Raw genomic sequence first — 16,483 nt, forward strand, 5'->3', positions numbered from 1 at the left:
GGAAGCGCACATCATTCCATAGCTTATGCCCTTCGAATTAAACATCATTTCGAGATCTATAAACCAATCAAATTTCGGCTCCAGCAAAGAGTATGTTGGTATTTCCGAACGACGAGTTCTTATTTATATTTACGTGCACACCTGTCGCAGTCATTTTAACGTATCGCGCCTATAATAATCCATCTGTAGCACACAACAGTTTGTTTTGCGTCAGGCCGCCATATACAGAAGCGATTTGGCAGGGCCTACTGGAGAGACTTGACTTTGCAGACATCCGTCGCTAGTGGTCGCCCAAACACCAAGCTCCATCGCAAACAGCAGGACAATCTTGGGCTAGGAGGAACGTCAAAACGTTGCAAGCAATATCAGTGTAACGTATCGAGCTGTACGTTTCGTTGCAGTAAGTCGTGGAAAAGAATGCACAGCACATTTCTCATTTGCATTAGACGACACTCCATGTCGATACAACGCTTATTCCTGCAGTAAATAAGTGGGGCGGTGATTTTGCCCCCATCGGATATCGACGTGGACGGATGCTGTCATTAAATGATTCGTGAGTGGGAGCTTGTTCGGCTGCACTGCACTGCAGCCGGCCCAGTACGATGTTTTGAATGCGTTTTCGAATCGACAAATGTCTTCTTTCCGCAAGCACTCGCCAAAGACACATCAGGAGTTGCAGCAGACGAGGTGGCCGAGTGGTTAAGGCGTTGGACTGCTAATCCAATGTGCTCTGCACGCGTGGGTTCGAATCCCATCCTCGTCGTAGAATTTTACGTAAAGCACCCGTTTGCGGTCACTCCTTCTCCATGCGAAACGCCACTCAGTAGTAACAACGAAGCGTGTACGTGGCAGAGATCGTATGTATGAAATACGAGACAAAACTGCCTACCAGATGGAAGCGCACATCATTCCATAGCTTATGCCCTTCGAATTAAACATCATTTCGAGATCTATAAACCAATCAAATTTCGGCTCCAGCAAAGAGTATGTTGGTATTTCCGAACGACGAGTTCTTATTTATATTTACGTGCACACCTGTCGCAGTCATTTTAACGTATCGCGCCTATAATAATCCATCTGTAGCACACAACAGTTTGTTTTGCGTCAGGCCGCCATATACAGAAGCGATTTGGCAGGGCCTACTGGAGAGACTTGACTTTGCAGACATCCGTCGCTAGTGGTCGCCCAAACACCAAGCTCCATCGCAAACAGCAGGACAATCTTGGGCTAGGAGGAACGTCAAAACGTTGCAAGCAATATCAGTGTAACGTATCGAGCTGTACGTTTCGTTGCAGTAAGTCGTGGAAAAGAATGCACAGCACATTTCTCATTTGCATTAGACGACACTCCATGTCGATACAACGCTTATTCCTGCAGTAAATAAGTGGGGCGGTGATTTTGCCCCCATCGGATATCGACGTGGACGGATGCTGTCATTAAATGATTCGTGAGTGGGAGCTTGTTCGGCTGCACTGCACTGCAGCCGGCCCAGTACGATGTTTTGAATGCGTTTTCGAATCGACAAATGTCTTCTTTCCGCAAGCACTCGCCAAAGACACATTTGGAGTTGCAGCAGACGAGGTGGCCGAGTGGTTAAGGCGTTGGACTGCTAATCCAATGTGCTCTGCACGCGTGGGTTCGAATCCCATCCTCGTCGTAGAATTTTACGTAAAGCACCCGTTTGCGGTCACTCCTTCTCCATGCGAAACGCCACTCAGTAGTAACAACGAAGCGTGTACGTGGCAGAGATCGTATGTATGAAATACGAGACAAAACTGCCTACCAGATGGAAGCGCACATCATTCCATAGCTTATGCCCTTCGAATTAAACATCATTTCGAGATCTATAAACCAATCAAATTTCGGCTCCAGCAAAGAGTATGTTGGTATTTCCGAACGACGAGTTCTTATTTATATTTACGTGCACACCTGTCGCAGTCATTTTAACGTATCGCGCCTATAATAATCCATCTGTAGCACACAACTGTCGCCTTTCGACAGTTTGTTTTGCGTCAGGCCGCCATATACAGAAGCGATTTGGCAGGGCCTACTGGAGAGACTTGACTTTGCAGACATCCGTCGCTAGTGGTCGCCCAAACACCAAGCTCCATCGCAAACAGCAGGACAATCTTGGGCTAGGAGGAACGTCAAAACGTTGCAAGCAATATCAGTGTAACGTATCGAGCTGTACGTTTCGTTGCAGTAAGTCGTGGAAAAGAATGCACAGCACATTTCTCATTTGCATTAGACGACACTCCATGTCGATACAACGCTTATTCCTGCAGTAAATAAGTGGGGTGGTGATTTTGCCCCCATCGGATATCGACGTGGACGGATGCTGTCATTAAATGATTCGTGAGTGGGAGCTTGTTCGGCTGCACTGCACTGCAGCCGGCCCAGTACGATGTTTTGAATGCGTTTTCGAATCGACAAATGTCTTCTTTCCGCAAGCACTCGCCAAAGACACATTAGGAGTTGCAGCAGACGAGGTGGCCGAGTGGTTAAGGCGTTGGACTGCTAATCCAATGTGCTCTGCACGCGTGGGTTCGAATCCCATCCTCGTCGTAGAATTTTACGTAAAGCACCCGTTTGCGGTCACTCCTTCTCCATGCGAAACGCCACTCAGTAGTAACAACGAAGCGTGTACGTGGCAGAGATCGTATGTATGAAATACGAGACAAAACTGCCTACCAGATGGAAGCGCACATCATTCCATAGCTTATGCCCTTCGAATTAAACATCATTTCGAGATCTATAAACCAATCAAATTTCGGCTCCAGCAAAGAGTATGTTGGTATTTCCGAACGACGAGTTCTTATTTATATTTACGTGCACACCTGTCGCAGTCATTTTAACGTATCGCGCCTATAATAATCCATCTGTAGCACACAACAGTTTGTTTTGCGTCAGGCCGCCATATACAGAAGCGATTTGGCAGGGCCTACTGGAGAGACTTGACTTTGCAGACATCCGTCGCTAGTGGTCGCCCAAACACCAAGCTCCATCGCAAACAGCAGGACAATCTTGGGCTAGGAGGAACGTCAAAACGTTGCAAGCAATATCAGTGTAACGTATCGAGCTGTACGTTTCGTTGCAGTAAGTCGTGGAAAAGAATGCACAGCACATTTCTCATTTGCATTAGACGACACTCCATGTCGATACAACGCTTATTCCTGCAGTAAATAAGTGGGGCGGTGATTTTGCCCCCATCGGATATCGACGTGGACGGATGCTGTCATTAAATGATTCGTGAGTGGGAGCTTGTTCGGCTGCACTGCACTGCAGCCGGCCCAGTACGATGTTTTGAATGCGTTTTCGAATCGACAAATGTCTTCTTTCCGCAAGCACTCGCCAAAGACACATTAGGAGTTGCAGCAGACGAGGTGGCCGAGTGGTTAAGGCGTTGGACTGCTAATCCAATGTGCTCTGCACGCGTGGGTTCGAATCCCATCCTCGTCGTAGAATTTTACGTAAAGCACCCGTTTGCGGTCACTCCTTCTCCATGCGAAACGCCACTCAGTAGTAACAACGAAGCGTGTACGTGGCAGAGATCGTATGTATGAAATACGAGACAAAACTGCCTACCAGATGGAAGCGCACATCATTCCATAGCTTATGCCCTTCGAATTAAACATCATTTCGAGATCTATAAACCAATCAAATTTCGGCTCCAGCAAAGAGTATGTTGGTATTTCCGAACGACGAGTTCTTATTTATATTTACGTGCACACCTGTCGCAGTCATTTTAACGTATCGCGCCTATAATAATCCATCTGTAGCACACAACTGTCGCCTTTCGACAGTTTGTTTTGCGTCAGGCCGCCATATACAGAAGCGATTTGGCAGGGCCTACTGGAGAGACTTGACTTTGCAGACATCCGTCGCTAGTGGTCGCCCAAACACCAAGCTCCATCGCAAACAGCAGGACAATCTTGGGCTAGGAGGAACGTCAAAACGTTGCAAGCAATATCAGTGTAACGTATCGAGCTGTACGTTTCGTTGCAGTAAGTCGTGGAAAAGAATGCACAGCACATTTCTCATTTGCATTAGACGACACTCCATGTCGATACAACGCTTATTCCTGCAGTAAATAAGTGGGGTGGTGATTTTGCCCCCATCGGATATCGACGTGGACGGATGCTGTCATTAAATGATTCGTGAGTGGGAGCTTGTTCGGCTGCACTGCACTGCAGCCGGCCCAGTACGATGTTTTGAATGCGTTTTCGAATCGACAAATGTCTTCTTTCCGCAAGCACTCGCCAAAGACACATTAGGAGTTGCAGCAGACGAGGTGGCCGAGTGGTTAAGGCGTTGGACTGCTAATCCAATGTGCTCTGCACGCGTGGGTTCGAATCCCATCCTCGTCGTAGAATTTTACGTAAAGCACCCGTTTGCGGTCACTCCTTCTCCATGCGAAACGCCACTCAGTAGTAACAACGAAGCGTGTACGTGGCAGAGATCGTATGTATGAAATACGAGACAAAACTGCCTACCAGATGGAAGCGCACATCATTCCATAGCTTATGCCCTTCGAATTAAACATCATTTCGAGATCTATAAACCAATCAAATTTCGGCTCCAGCAAAGAGTATGTTGGTATTTCCGAACGACGAGTTCTTATTTATATTTACGTGCACACCTGTCGCAGTCATTTTAACGTATCGCGCCTATAATAATCCATCTGTAGCACACAACTGTCGCCTTTCGACAGTTTGTTTTGCGTCAGGCCGCCATATACAGAAGCGATTTGGCAGGGCCTACTGGAGAGACTTGACTTTGCAGACATCCGTCGCTAGTGGTCGCCCAAACACCAAGCTCCATCGCAAACAGCAGGACAATCTTGGGCTAGGAGGAACGTCAAAACGTTGCAAGCAATATCAGTGTAACGTATCGAGCTGTACGTTTCGTTGCAGTAAGTCGTGGAAAAGAATGCACAGCACATTTCTCATTTGCATTAGACGACACTCCATGTCGATACAACGCTTATTCCTGCAGTAAATAAGTGGGGTGGTGATTTTGCCCCCATCGGATATCGACGTGGACGGATGCTGTCATTAAATGATTCGTGAGTGGGAGCTTGTTCGGCTGCACTGCACTGCAGCCGGCCCAGTACGATGTTTTGAATGCGTTTTCGAATCGACAAATGTCTTCTTTCCGCAAGCACTCGCCAAAGACACATTAGGAGTTGCAGCAGACGAGGTGGCCGAGTGGTTAAGGCGTTGGACTGCTAATCCAATGTGCTCTGCACGCGTGGGTTCGAATCCCATCCTCGTCGTAGAATTTTACGTAAAGCACCCGTTTGCGGTCACTCCTTCTCCATGCGAAACGCCACTCAGTAGTAACAACGAAGCGTGTACGTGGCAGAGATCGTATGTATGAAATACGAGACAAAACTGCCTACCAGATGGAAGCGCACATCATTCCATAGCTTATGCCCTTCGAATTAAACATCATTTCGAGATCTATAAACCAATCAAATTTCGGCTCCAGCAAAGAGTATGTTGGTATTTCCGAACGACGAGTTCTTATTTATATTTACGTGCACACCTGTCGCAGTCATTTTAACGTATCGCGCCTATAATAATCCATCTGTAGCACACAACAGTTTGTTTTGCGTCAGGCCGCCATATACAGAAGCGATTTGGCAGGGCCTACTGGAGAGACTTGACTTTGCAGACATCCGTCGCTAGTGGTCGCCCAAACACCAAGCTCCATCGCAAACAGCAGGACAATCTTGGGCTAGGAGGAACGTCAAAACGTTGCAAGCAATATCAGTGTAACGTATCGAGCTGTACGTTTCGTTGCAGTAAGTCGTGGAAAAGAATGCACAGCACATTTCTCATTTGCATTAGACGACACTCCATGTCGATACAACGCTTATTCCTGCAGTAAATAAGTGGGGCGGTGATTTTGCCCCCATCGGATATCGACGTGGACGGATGCTGTCATTAAATGATTCGTGAGTGGGAGCTTGTTCGGCTGCACTGCACTGCAGCCGGCCCAGTACGATGTTTTGAATGCGTTTTCGAATCGACAAATGTCTTCTTTCCGCAAGCACTCGCCAAAGACACATTAGGAGTTGCAGCAGACGAGGTGGCCGAGTGGTTAAGGCGTTGGACTGCTAATCCAATGTGCTCTGCACGCGTGGGTTCGAATCCCATCCTCGTCGTAGAATTTTACGTAAAGCACCCGTTTGCGGTCACTCCTTCTCCATGCGAAACGCCACTCAGTAGTAACAACGAAGCGTGTACGTGGCAGAGATCGTATGTATGAAATACGAGACAAAACTGCCTACCAGATGGAAGCGCACATCATTCCATAGCTTATGCCCTTCGAATTAAACATCATTTCGAGATCTATAAACCAATCAAATTTCGGCTCCAGCAAAGAGTATGTTGGTATTTCCGAACGACGAGTTCTTATTTATATTTACGTGCACACCTGTCGCAGTCATTTTAACGTATCGCGCCTATAATAATCCATCTGTAGCACACAACTGTCGCCTTTCGACAGTTTGTTTTGCGTCAGGCCGCCATATACAGAAGCGATTTGGCAGGGCCTACTGGAGAGACTTGACTTTGCAGACATCCGTCGCTAGTGGTCGCCCAAACACCAAGCTCCATCGCAAACAGCAGGACAATCTTGGGCTAGGAGGAACGTCAAAACGTTGCAAGCAATATCAGTGTAACGTATCGAGCTGTACGTTTCGTTGCAGTAAGTCGTGGAAAAGAATGCACAGCACATTTCTCATTTGCATTAGACGACACTCCATGTCGATACAACGCTTATTCCTGCAGTAAATAAGTGGGGTGGTGATTTTGCCCCCATCGGATATCGACGTGGACGGATGCTGTCATTAAATGATTCGTGAGTGGGAGCTTGTTCGGCTGCACTGCACTGCAGCCGGCCCAGTACGATGTTTTGAATGCGTTTTCGAATCGACAAATGTCTTCTTTCCGCAAGCACTCGCCAAAGACACATTAGGAGTTGCAGCAGACGAGGTGGCCGAGTGGTTAAGGCGTTGGACTGCTAATCCAATGTGCTCTGCACGCGTGGGTTCGAATCCCATCCTCGTCGTAGAATTTTACGTAAAGCACCCGTTTGCGGTCACTCCTTCTCCATGCGAAACGCCACTCAGTAGTAACAACGAAGCGTGTACGTGGCAGAGATCGTATGTATGAAATACGAGACAAAACTGCCTACCAGATGGAAGCGCACATCATTCCATAGCTTATGCCCTTCGAATTAAACATCATTTCGAGATCTATAAACCAATCAAATTTCGGCTCCAGCAAAGAGTATGTTGGTATTTCCGAACGACGAGTTCTTATTTATATTTACGTGCACACCTGTCGCAGTCATTTTAACGTATCGCGCCTATAATAATCCATCTGTAGCACACAACAGTTTGTTTTGCGTCAGGCCGCCATATACAGAAGCGATTTGGCAGGGCCTACTGGAGAGACTTGACTTTGCAGACATCCGTCGCTAGTGGTCGCCCAAACACCAAGCTCCATCGCAAACAGCAGGACAATCTTGGGCTAGGAGGAACGTCAAAACGTTGCAAGCAATATCAGTGTAACGTATCGAGCTGTACGTTTCGTTGCAGTAAGTCGTGGAAAAGAATGCACAGCACATTTCTCATTTGCATTAGACGACACTCCATGTCGATACAACGCTTATTCCTGCATTAAATAAGTGGGGCGGTGATTTTGCCCCCATCGGATATCGACGTGGACGGATGCTGTCATTAAATGATTCGTGAGTGGGAGCTTGTTCGGCTGCACTGCACTGCAGCCGGCCCAGTACGATGTTTTGAATGCGTTTTCGAATCGACAAATGTCTTCTTTCCGCAAGCACTCGCCAAAGACACATTAGGAGTTGCAGCAGACGAGGTGGCCGAGTGGTTAAGGCGTTGGACTGCTAATCCAATGTGCTCTGCACGCGTGGGTTCGAATCCCATCCTCGTCGTAGAATTTTACGTAAAGCACCCGTTTGCGGTCACTCCTTCTCCATGCGAAACGCCACTCAGTAGTAACAACGAAGCGTGTACGTGGCAGAGATCGTATGTATGAAATACGAGACAAAACTGCCTACCAGATGGAAGCGCACATCATTCCATAGCTTATGCCCTTCGAATTAAACATCATTTCGAGATCTATAAACCAATCAAATTTCGGCTCCAGCAAAGAGTATGTTGGTATTTCCGAACGACGAGTTCTTATTTATATTTACGTGCACACCTGTCGCAGTCATTTTAACGTATCGCGCCTATAATAATCCATCTGTAGCACACAACAGTTTGTTTTGCGTCAGGCCGCCATATACAGAAGCGATTTGGCAGGGCCTACTGGAGAGACTTGACTTTGCAGACATCCGTCGCTAGTGGTCGCCCAAACACCAAGCTCCATCGCAAACAGCAGGACAATCTTGGGCTAGGAGGAACGTCAAAACGTTGCAAGCAATATCAGTGTAACGTATCGAGCTGTACGTTTCGTTGCAGTAAGTCGTGGAAAAGAATGCACAGCACATTTCTCATTTGCATTAGACGACACTCCATGTCGATACAACGCTTATTCCTGCAGTAAATAAGTGGGGCGGTGATTTTGCCCCCATCGGATATCGACGTGGACGGATGCTGTCATTAAATGATTCGTGAGTGGGAGCTTGTTCGGCTGCACTGCACTGCAGCCGGCCCAGTACGATGTTTTGAATGCGTTTTCGAATCGACAAATGTCTTCTTTCCGCAAGCACTCGCCAAAGACACATTAGGAGTTGCAGCAGACGAGGTGGCCGAGTGGTTAAGGCGTTGGACTGCTAATCCAATGTGCTCTGCACGCGTGGGTTCGAATCCCATCCTCGTCGTAGAATTTTACGTAAAGCACCCGTTTGCGGTCACTCCTTCTCCATGCGAAACGCCACTCAGTAGTAACAACGAAGCGTGTACGTGGCAGAGATCGTATGTATGAAATACGAGACAAAACTGCCTACCAGATGGAAGCGCACATCATTCCATAGCTTATGCCCTTCGAATTAAACATCATTTCGAGATCTATAAACCAATCAAATTTCGGCTCCAGCAAAGAGTATGTTGGTATTTCCGAACGACGAGTTCTTATTTATATTTACGTGCACACCTGTCGCAGTCATTTTAACGTATCGCGCCTATAATAATCCATCTGTAGCACACAACTGTCGCCTTTCGACAGTTTGTTTTGCGTCAGGCCGCCATATACAGAAGCGATTTGGCAGGGCCTACTGGAGAGACTTGACTTTGCAGACATCCGTCGCTAGTGGTCGCCCAAACACCAAGCTCCATCGCAAACAGCAGGACAATCTTGGGCTAGGAGGAACGTCAAAACGTTGCAAGCAATATCAGTGTAACGTATCGAGCTGTACGTTTCGTTGCAGTAAGTCGTGGAAAAGAATGCACAGCACATTTCTCATTTGCATTAGACGACACTCCATGTCGATACAACGCTTATTCCTGCAGTAAATAAGTGGGGTGGTGATTTTGCCCCCATCGGATATCGACGTGGACGGATGCTGTCATTAAATGATTCGTGAGTGGGAGCTTGTTCGGCTGCACTGCACTGCAGCCGGCCCAGTACGATGTTTTGAATGCGTTTTCGAATCGACAAATGTCTTCTTTCCGCAAGCACTCGCCAAAGACACATTAGGAGTTGCAGCAGACGAGGTGGCCGAGTGGTTAAGGCGTTGGACTGCTAATCCAATGTGCTCTGCACGCGTGGGTTCGAATCCCATCCTCGTCGTAGAATTTTACGTAAAGCACCCGTTTGCGGTCACTCCTTCTCCATGCGAAACGCCACTCAGTAGTAACAACGAAGCGTGTACGTGGCAGAGATCGTATGTATGAAATACGAGACAAAACTGCCTACCAGATGGAAGCGCACATCATTCCATAGCTTATGCCCTTCGAATTAAACATCATTTCGAGATCTATAAACCAATCAAATTTCGGCTCCAGCAAAGAGTATGTTGGTATTTCCGAACGACGAGTTCTTATTTATATTTACGTGCACACCTGTCGCAGTCATTTTAACGTATCGCGCCTATAATAATCCATCTGTAGCACACAACAGTTTGTTTTGCGTCAGGCCGCCATATACAGAAGCGATTTGGCAGGGCCTACTGGAGAGACTTGACTTTGCAGACATCCGTCGCTAGTGGTCGCCCAAACACCAAGCTCCATCGCAAACAGCAGGACAATCTTGGGCTAGGAGGAACGTCAAAACGTTGCAAGCAATATCAGTGTAACGTATCGAGCTGTACGTTTCGTTGCAGTAAGTCGTGGAAAAGAATGCACAGCACATTTCTCATTTGCATTAGACGACACTCCATGTCGATACAACGCTTATTCCTGCAGTAAATAAGTGGGGCGGTGATTTTGCCCCCATCGGATATCGACGTGGACGGATGCTGTCATTAAATGATTCGTGAGTGGGAGCTTGTTCGGCTGCACTGCACTGCAGCCGGCCCAGTACGATGTTTTGAATGCGTTTTCGAATCGACAAATGTCTTCTTTCCGCAAGCACTCGCCAAAGACACATTAGGAGTTGCAGCAGACGAGGTGGCCGAGTGGTTAAGGCGTTGGACTGCTAATCCAATGTGCTCTGCACGCGTGGGTTCGAATCCCATCCTCGTCGTAGAATTTTACGTAAAGCACCCGTTTGCGGTCACTCCTTCTCCATGCGAAACGCCACTCAGTAGTAACAACGAAGCGTGTACGTGGCAGAGATCGTATGTATGAAATACGAGACAAAACTGCCTACCAGATGGAAGCGCACATCATTCCATAGCTTATGCCCTTCGAATTAAACATCATTTCGAGATCTATAAACCAATCAAATTTCGGCTCCAGCAAAGAGTATGTTGGTATTTCCGAACGACGAGTTCTTATTTATATTTACGTGCACACCTGTCGCAGTCATTTTAACGTATCGCGCCTATAATAATCCATCTGTAGCACACAACTGTCGCCTTTCGACAGTTTGTTTTGCGTCAGGCCGCCATATACAGAAGCGATTTGGCAGGGCCTACTGGAGAGACTTGACTTTGCAGACATCCGTCGCTAGTGGTCGCCCAAACACCAAGCTCCATCGCAAACAGCAGGACAATCTTGGGCTAGGAGGAACGTCAAAACGTTGCAAGCAATATCAGTGTAACGTATCGAGCTGTACGTTTCGTTGCAGTAAGTCGTGGAAAAGAATGCACAGCACATTTCTCATTTGCATTAGACGACACTCCATGTCGATACAACGCTTATTCCTGCAGTAAATAAGTGGGGCGGTGATTTTGCCCCCATCGGATATCGACGTGGACGGATGCTGTCATTAAATGATTCGTGAGTGGGAGCTTGTTCGGCTGCACTGCACTGCAGCCGGCCCAGTACGATGTTTTGAATGCGTTTTCGAATCGACAAATGTCTTCTTTCCGCAAGCACTCGCCAAAGACACATTAGGAGTTGCAGCAGACGAGGTGGCCGAGTGGTTAAGGCGTTGGACTGCTAATCCAATGTGCTCTGCACGCGTGGGTTCGAATCCCATCCTCGTCGTAGAATTTTACGTAAAGCACCCGTTTGCGGTCACTCCTTCTCCATGCGAAACGCCACTCAGTAGTAACAACGAAGCGTGTACGTGGCAGAGATCGTATGTATGAAATACGAGACAAAACTGCCTACCAGATGGAAGCGCACATCATTCCATAGCTTATGCCCTTCGAATTAAACATCATTTCGAGATCTATAAACCAATCAAATTTCGGCTCCAGCAAAGAGTATGTTGGTATTTCCGAACGACGAGTTCTTATTTATATTTACGTGCACACCTGTCGCAGTCATTTTAACGTATCGCGCCTATAATAATCCATCTGTAGCACACAACTGTCGCCTTTCGACAGTTTGTTTTGCGTCAGGCCGCCATATACAGAAGCGATTTGGCAGGGCCTACTGGAGAGACTTGACTTTGCAGACATCCGTCGCTAGTGGTCGCCCAAACACCAAGCTCCATCGCAAACAGCAGGACAATCTTGGGCTAGGAGGAACGTCAAAACGTTGCAAGCAATATCAGTGTAACGTATCGAGCTGTACGTTTCGTTGCAGTAAGTCGTGGAAAAGAATGCACAGCACATTTCTCATTTGCATTAGACGACACTCCATGTCGATACAACGCTTATTCCTGCAGTAAATAAGTGGGGTGGTGATTTTGCCCCCATCGGATATCGACGTGGACGGATGCTGTCATTAAATGATTCGTGAGTGGGAGCTTGTTCGGCTGCACTGCACTGCAGCCGGCCCAGTACGATGTTTTGAATGCGTTTTCGAATCGACAAATGTCTTCTTTCCGCAAGCACTCGCCAAAGACACATTAGGAGTTCCAGCAGACGAGGTGGCCGAGTGGTTAAGGCGTTGGACTGCTAATCCAATGTGCTCTGCACGCGTGGGTTCGAATCCCATCCTCGTCGTAGAATTTTACGTAAAGCACCCGTTTGCGGTCACTCCTTCTCCATGCGAAACGCCACTCAGTAGTAACAACGAAGCGTGTACGTGGCAGAGATCGTATGTATGAAATACGAGACAAAACTGCCTACCAGATGGAAGCGCACATCATTCCATAGCTTATGCCCTTCGAATTAAACATCATTTCGAGATCTATAAACCAATCAAATTTCGGCTCCAGCAAAGAGTATGTTGGTATTTCCGAACGACGAGTTCTTATTTATATTTACGTGCACACCTGTCGCAGTCATTTTAACGTATCGCGCCTATAATAATCCATCTGTAGCACACAACAGTTTGTTTTGCGTCAGGCCGCCATATACAGAAGCGATTTGGCAGGGCCTACTGGAGAGACTTGACTTTGCAGACATCCGTCGCTAGTGGTCGCCCAAACACCAAGCTCCATCGCAAACAGCAGGACAATCTTGGGCTAGGAGGAACGTCAAAACGTTGCAAGCAATATCAGTGTAACGTATCGAGCTGTACGTTTCGTTGCAGTAAGTCGTGGAAAAGAATGCACAGCACATTTCTCATTTGCATTAGACGACACTCCATGTCGATACAACGCTTATTCCTGCAGTAAATAAGTGGGGCGGTGATTTTGCCCCCATCGGATATCGACGTGGACGGATGCTGTCATTAAATGATTCGTGAGTGGGAGCTTGTTCGGCTGCACTGCACTGCAGCCGGCCCAGTACGATGTTTTGAATGCGTTTTCGAATCGACAAATGTCTTCTTTCCGCAAGCACTCGCCAAAGACACATTAGGAGTTGCAGCAGACGAGGTGGCCGAGTGGTTAAGGCGTTGGACTGCTAATCCAATGTGCTCTGCACGCGTGGGTTCGAATCCCATCCTCGTCGTAGAATTTTACGTAAAGCACCCGTTTGCGGTCACTCCTTCTCCATGCGAAACGCCACTCAGTAGTAACAACGAAGCGTGTACGTGGCAGAGATCGTATGTATGAAATACGAGACAAAACTGCCTACCAGATGGAAGCGCACATCATTCCATAGCTTATGCCCTTCGAATTAAACATCATTTCGAGATCTATAAACCAATCAAATTTCGGCTCCAGCAAAGAGTATGTTGGTATTTCCGAACGACGAGTTCTTATTTATATTTACGTGCACACCTGTCGCAGTCATTTTAACGTATCGCGCCTATAATAATCCATCTGTAGCACACAACTGTCGCCTTTCGACAGTTTGTTTTGCGTCAGGCCGCCATATACAGAAGCGATTTGGCAGGGCCTACTGGAGAGACTTGACTTTGCAGACATCCGTCGCTAGTGGTCGCCCAAACACCAAGCTCCATCGCAAACAGCAGGACAATCTTGGGCTAGGAGGAACGTCAAAACGTTGCAAGCAATATCAGTGTAACGTATCGAGCTGTACGTTTCGTTGCAGTAAGTCGTGGAAAAGAATGCACAGCACATTTCTCATTTGCATTAGACGACACTCCATGTCGATACAACGCTTATTCCTGCAGTAAATAAGTGGGGTGGTGATTTTGCCCCCATCGGATATCGACGTGGACGGATGCTGTCATTAAATGATTCGTGAGTGGGAGCTTGTTCGGCTGCACTGCACTGCAGCCGGCCCAGTACGATGTTTTGAATGCGTTTTCGAATCGACAAATGTCTTCTTTCCGCAAGCACTCGCCAAAGACACATTAGGAGTTCCAGCAGACGAGGTGGCCGAGTGGTTAAGGCGTTGGACTGCTAATCCAATGTGCTCTGCACGCGTGGGTTCGAATCCCATCCTCGTCGTAGAATTTTACGTAAAGCACCCGTTTGCGGTCACTCCTTCTCCATGCGAAACGCCACTCAGTAGTAACAACGAAGCGTGTACGTGGCAGAGATCGTATGTATGAAATACGAGACAAAACTGCCTACCAGATGGAAGCGCACATCATTCCATAGCTTATGCCCTTCGAATTAAACATCATTTCGAGATCTATAAACCAATCAAATTTCGGCTCCAGCAAAGAGTATGTTGGTATTTCCGAACGACGAGTTCTTATTTATATTTACGTGCACACCTGTCGCAGTCATTTTAACGTATCGCGCCTATAATAATCCATCTGTAGCACACAACAGTTTGTTTTGCGTCAGGCCGCCATATACAGAAGCGATTTGGCAGGGCCTACTGGAGAGACTTGACTTTGCAGACATCCGTCGCTAGTGGTCGCCCAAACACCAAGCTCCATCGCAAACAGCAGGACAATCTTGGGCTAGGAGGAACGTCAAAACGTTGCAAGCAATATCAGTGTAACGTATCGAGCTGTACGTTTCGTTGCAGTAAGTCGTGGAAAAGAATGCACAGCACATTTCTCATTTGCATTAGACGACACTCCATGTCGATACAACGCTTATTCCTGCAGTAAATAAGTGGGGCGGTGATTTTGCCCCCATCGGATATCGACGTGGACGGATGCTGTCATTAAATGATTCGTGAGTGGGAGCTTGTTCGGCTGCACTGCACTGCAGCCGGCCCAGTACGATGTTTTGAATGCGTTTTCGAATCGACAAATGTCTTCTTTCCGCAAGCACTCGCCAAAGACACATTAGGAGTTGCAGCAGACGAGGTGGCCGAGTGGTTAAGGCGTTGGACTGCTAATCCAATGTGCTCTGCACGCGTGGGTTCGAATCCCATCCTCGTCGTAGAATTTTACGTAAAGCACCCGTTTGCGGTCACTCCTTCTCCATGCGAAACGCCACTCAGTAGTAACAACGAAGCGTGTACGTGGCAGAGATCGTATGTATGAAATACGAGACAAAACTGCCTACCAGATGGAAGCGCACATCATTCCATAGCTTATGCCCTTCGAATTAAACATCATTTCGAGATCTATAAACCAATCAAATTTCGGCTCCAGCAAAGAGTATGTTGGTATTTCCGAACGACGAGTTCTTATTTATATTTACGTGCACACCTGTCGCAGTCATTTTAACGTATCGCGCCTATAATAATCCATCTGTAGCACACAACTGTCGCCTTTCGACAGTTTGTTTTGCGTCAGGCCGCCATATACAGAAGCGATTTGGCAGGGCCTACTGGAGAGACTTGACTTTGCAGACATCCGTCGCTAGTGGTCGCCCAAACACCAAGCTCCATCGCAAACAGCAGGACAATCTTGGGCTAGGAGGAACGTCAAAACGTTGCAAGCAATATCAGTGTAACGTATCGAGCTGTACGTTTCGTTGCAGTAAGTCGTGGAAAAGAATGCACAGCACATTTCTCATTTGCATTAGACGACACTCCATGTCGATACAACGCTTATTCCTGCAGTAAATAAGTGGGGTGGTGATTTTGCCCCCATCGGATATCGACGTGGACGGATGCTGTCATTAAATGATTCGTGAGTGGGAGCTTGTTCGGCTGCACTGCACTGCAGCCGGCCCAGTACGATGTTTTGAATGCGTTTTCGAATCGACAAATGTCTTCTTTCCGCAAGCACTCGCCAAAGACACATTAGGAGTTCCAGCAGACGAGGTGGCCGAGTGGTTAAGGCGTTGGACTGCTAATCCAATGTGCTCTGCACGCGTGGGTTCGAATCCCATCCTCGTCGTAGAATTTTACGTAAAGCACCCGTTTGCGGTCACTCCTTCTCCATGCGAAACGCCACTCAGTAGTAACAACGAAGCGTGTACGTGGCAGAGATCGTATGTATGAAATACGAGACAAAACTGCCTACCAGATGGAAGCGCACATCATTCCATAGCTTATGCCCTTCGAATTAAACATCATTTCGAGATCTATAAACCAATCAAATTTCGGCTCCAGCAAAGAGTATGTTGGTATTTCCGAACGACGAGTTCTTATTTATATTTACGTGCACACCTGTCGCAGTCATTTTAACGTATCGCGCCTATAATAATCCATCTGTAGCACACAACAGTTTGTTTTGCGTCAGGCCGCCATATACAGAAGCGATTTGGCAGGGCCTACTGGAGAGACTTGACTT

At 47.4% G+C, this 16,483-nt stretch overlaps 18 non-coding genes across 18 annotated transcripts; all 18 read left to right on the plus strand.

Moving 5' to 3' along the window:
• The first annotated feature begins 681 nt into the window (after nt 1-681).
• Trnas-gcu (transfer RNA serine (anticodon GCU)) lies at nt 682-763 on the plus strand. The gene has a single exon. It is a non-coding gene; the product is annotated as a tRNA-Ser (tRNA).
• An 812-nt stretch (nt 764-1,575) lies between these two features.
• On the plus strand, nt 1,576-1,657 carry Trnas-gcu (transfer RNA serine (anticodon GCU)). Its single transcript has one exon. It is a non-coding gene; the product is annotated as a tRNA-Ser (tRNA).
• Nucleotides 1,658-2,483: 826 nt separating this feature from the next.
• Trnas-gcu (transfer RNA serine (anticodon GCU)) lies at nt 2,484-2,565 on the plus strand. The gene has a single exon. It is a non-coding gene; the product is annotated as a tRNA-Ser (tRNA).
• Nucleotides 2,566-3,377: 812 nt separating this feature from the next.
• On the plus strand, nt 3,378-3,459 carry Trnas-gcu (transfer RNA serine (anticodon GCU)). Its single transcript has one exon. It is a non-coding gene; the product is annotated as a tRNA-Ser (tRNA).
• Nucleotides 3,460-4,285: 826 nt separating this feature from the next.
• Nucleotides 4,286-4,367, plus strand: Trnas-gcu (transfer RNA serine (anticodon GCU)). The gene has a single exon. It is a non-coding gene; the product is annotated as a tRNA-Ser (tRNA).
• Nucleotides 4,368-5,193: 826 nt separating this feature from the next.
• On the plus strand, nt 5,194-5,275 carry Trnas-gcu (transfer RNA serine (anticodon GCU)). The gene has a single exon. It is a non-coding gene; the product is annotated as a tRNA-Ser (tRNA).
• An 812-nt stretch (nt 5,276-6,087) lies between these two features.
• On the plus strand, nt 6,088-6,169 carry Trnas-gcu (transfer RNA serine (anticodon GCU)). Its single transcript has one exon. It is a non-coding gene; the product is annotated as a tRNA-Ser (tRNA).
• An 826-nt stretch (nt 6,170-6,995) lies between these two features.
• Trnas-gcu (transfer RNA serine (anticodon GCU)) lies at nt 6,996-7,077 on the plus strand. Its single transcript has one exon. It is a non-coding gene; the product is annotated as a tRNA-Ser (tRNA).
• An 812-nt stretch (nt 7,078-7,889) lies between these two features.
• On the plus strand, nt 7,890-7,971 carry Trnas-gcu (transfer RNA serine (anticodon GCU)). The gene has a single exon. It is a non-coding gene; the product is annotated as a tRNA-Ser (tRNA).
• Nucleotides 7,972-8,783: 812 nt separating this feature from the next.
• On the plus strand, nt 8,784-8,865 carry Trnas-gcu (transfer RNA serine (anticodon GCU)). Its single transcript has one exon. It is a non-coding gene; the product is annotated as a tRNA-Ser (tRNA).
• Nucleotides 8,866-9,691: 826 nt separating this feature from the next.
• Trnas-gcu (transfer RNA serine (anticodon GCU)) lies at nt 9,692-9,773 on the plus strand. Its single transcript has one exon. It is a non-coding gene; the product is annotated as a tRNA-Ser (tRNA).
• Nucleotides 9,774-10,585: 812 nt separating this feature from the next.
• Nucleotides 10,586-10,667, plus strand: Trnas-gcu (transfer RNA serine (anticodon GCU)). The gene has a single exon. It is a non-coding gene; the product is annotated as a tRNA-Ser (tRNA).
• An 826-nt stretch (nt 10,668-11,493) lies between these two features.
• On the plus strand, nt 11,494-11,575 carry Trnas-gcu (transfer RNA serine (anticodon GCU)). The gene has a single exon. It is a non-coding gene; the product is annotated as a tRNA-Ser (tRNA).
• An 826-nt stretch (nt 11,576-12,401) lies between these two features.
• Trnas-gcu (transfer RNA serine (anticodon GCU)) lies at nt 12,402-12,483 on the plus strand. The gene has a single exon. It is a non-coding gene; the product is annotated as a tRNA-Ser (tRNA).
• Nucleotides 12,484-13,295: 812 nt separating this feature from the next.
• On the plus strand, nt 13,296-13,377 carry Trnas-gcu (transfer RNA serine (anticodon GCU)). The gene has a single exon. It is a non-coding gene; the product is annotated as a tRNA-Ser (tRNA).
• An 826-nt stretch (nt 13,378-14,203) lies between these two features.
• Trnas-gcu (transfer RNA serine (anticodon GCU)) lies at nt 14,204-14,285 on the plus strand. The gene has a single exon. It is a non-coding gene; the product is annotated as a tRNA-Ser (tRNA).
• An 812-nt stretch (nt 14,286-15,097) lies between these two features.
• Trnas-gcu (transfer RNA serine (anticodon GCU)) lies at nt 15,098-15,179 on the plus strand. The gene has a single exon. It is a non-coding gene; the product is annotated as a tRNA-Ser (tRNA).
• An 826-nt stretch (nt 15,180-16,005) lies between these two features.
• On the plus strand, nt 16,006-16,087 carry Trnas-gcu (transfer RNA serine (anticodon GCU)). The gene has a single exon. It is a non-coding gene; the product is annotated as a tRNA-Ser (tRNA).
• Nucleotides 16,088-16,483: the final 396 nt, after the last annotated feature.

Source organism: Schistocerca nitens, chromosome 2 (genome assembly GCF_023898315.1).
Source record: "Schistocerca nitens isolate TAMUIC-IGC-003100 chromosome 2, iqSchNite1.1, whole genome shotgun sequence".
NCBI classification, from domain to species: domain Eukaryota; kingdom Metazoa; phylum Arthropoda; class Insecta; order Orthoptera; family Acrididae; genus Schistocerca; species Schistocerca nitens.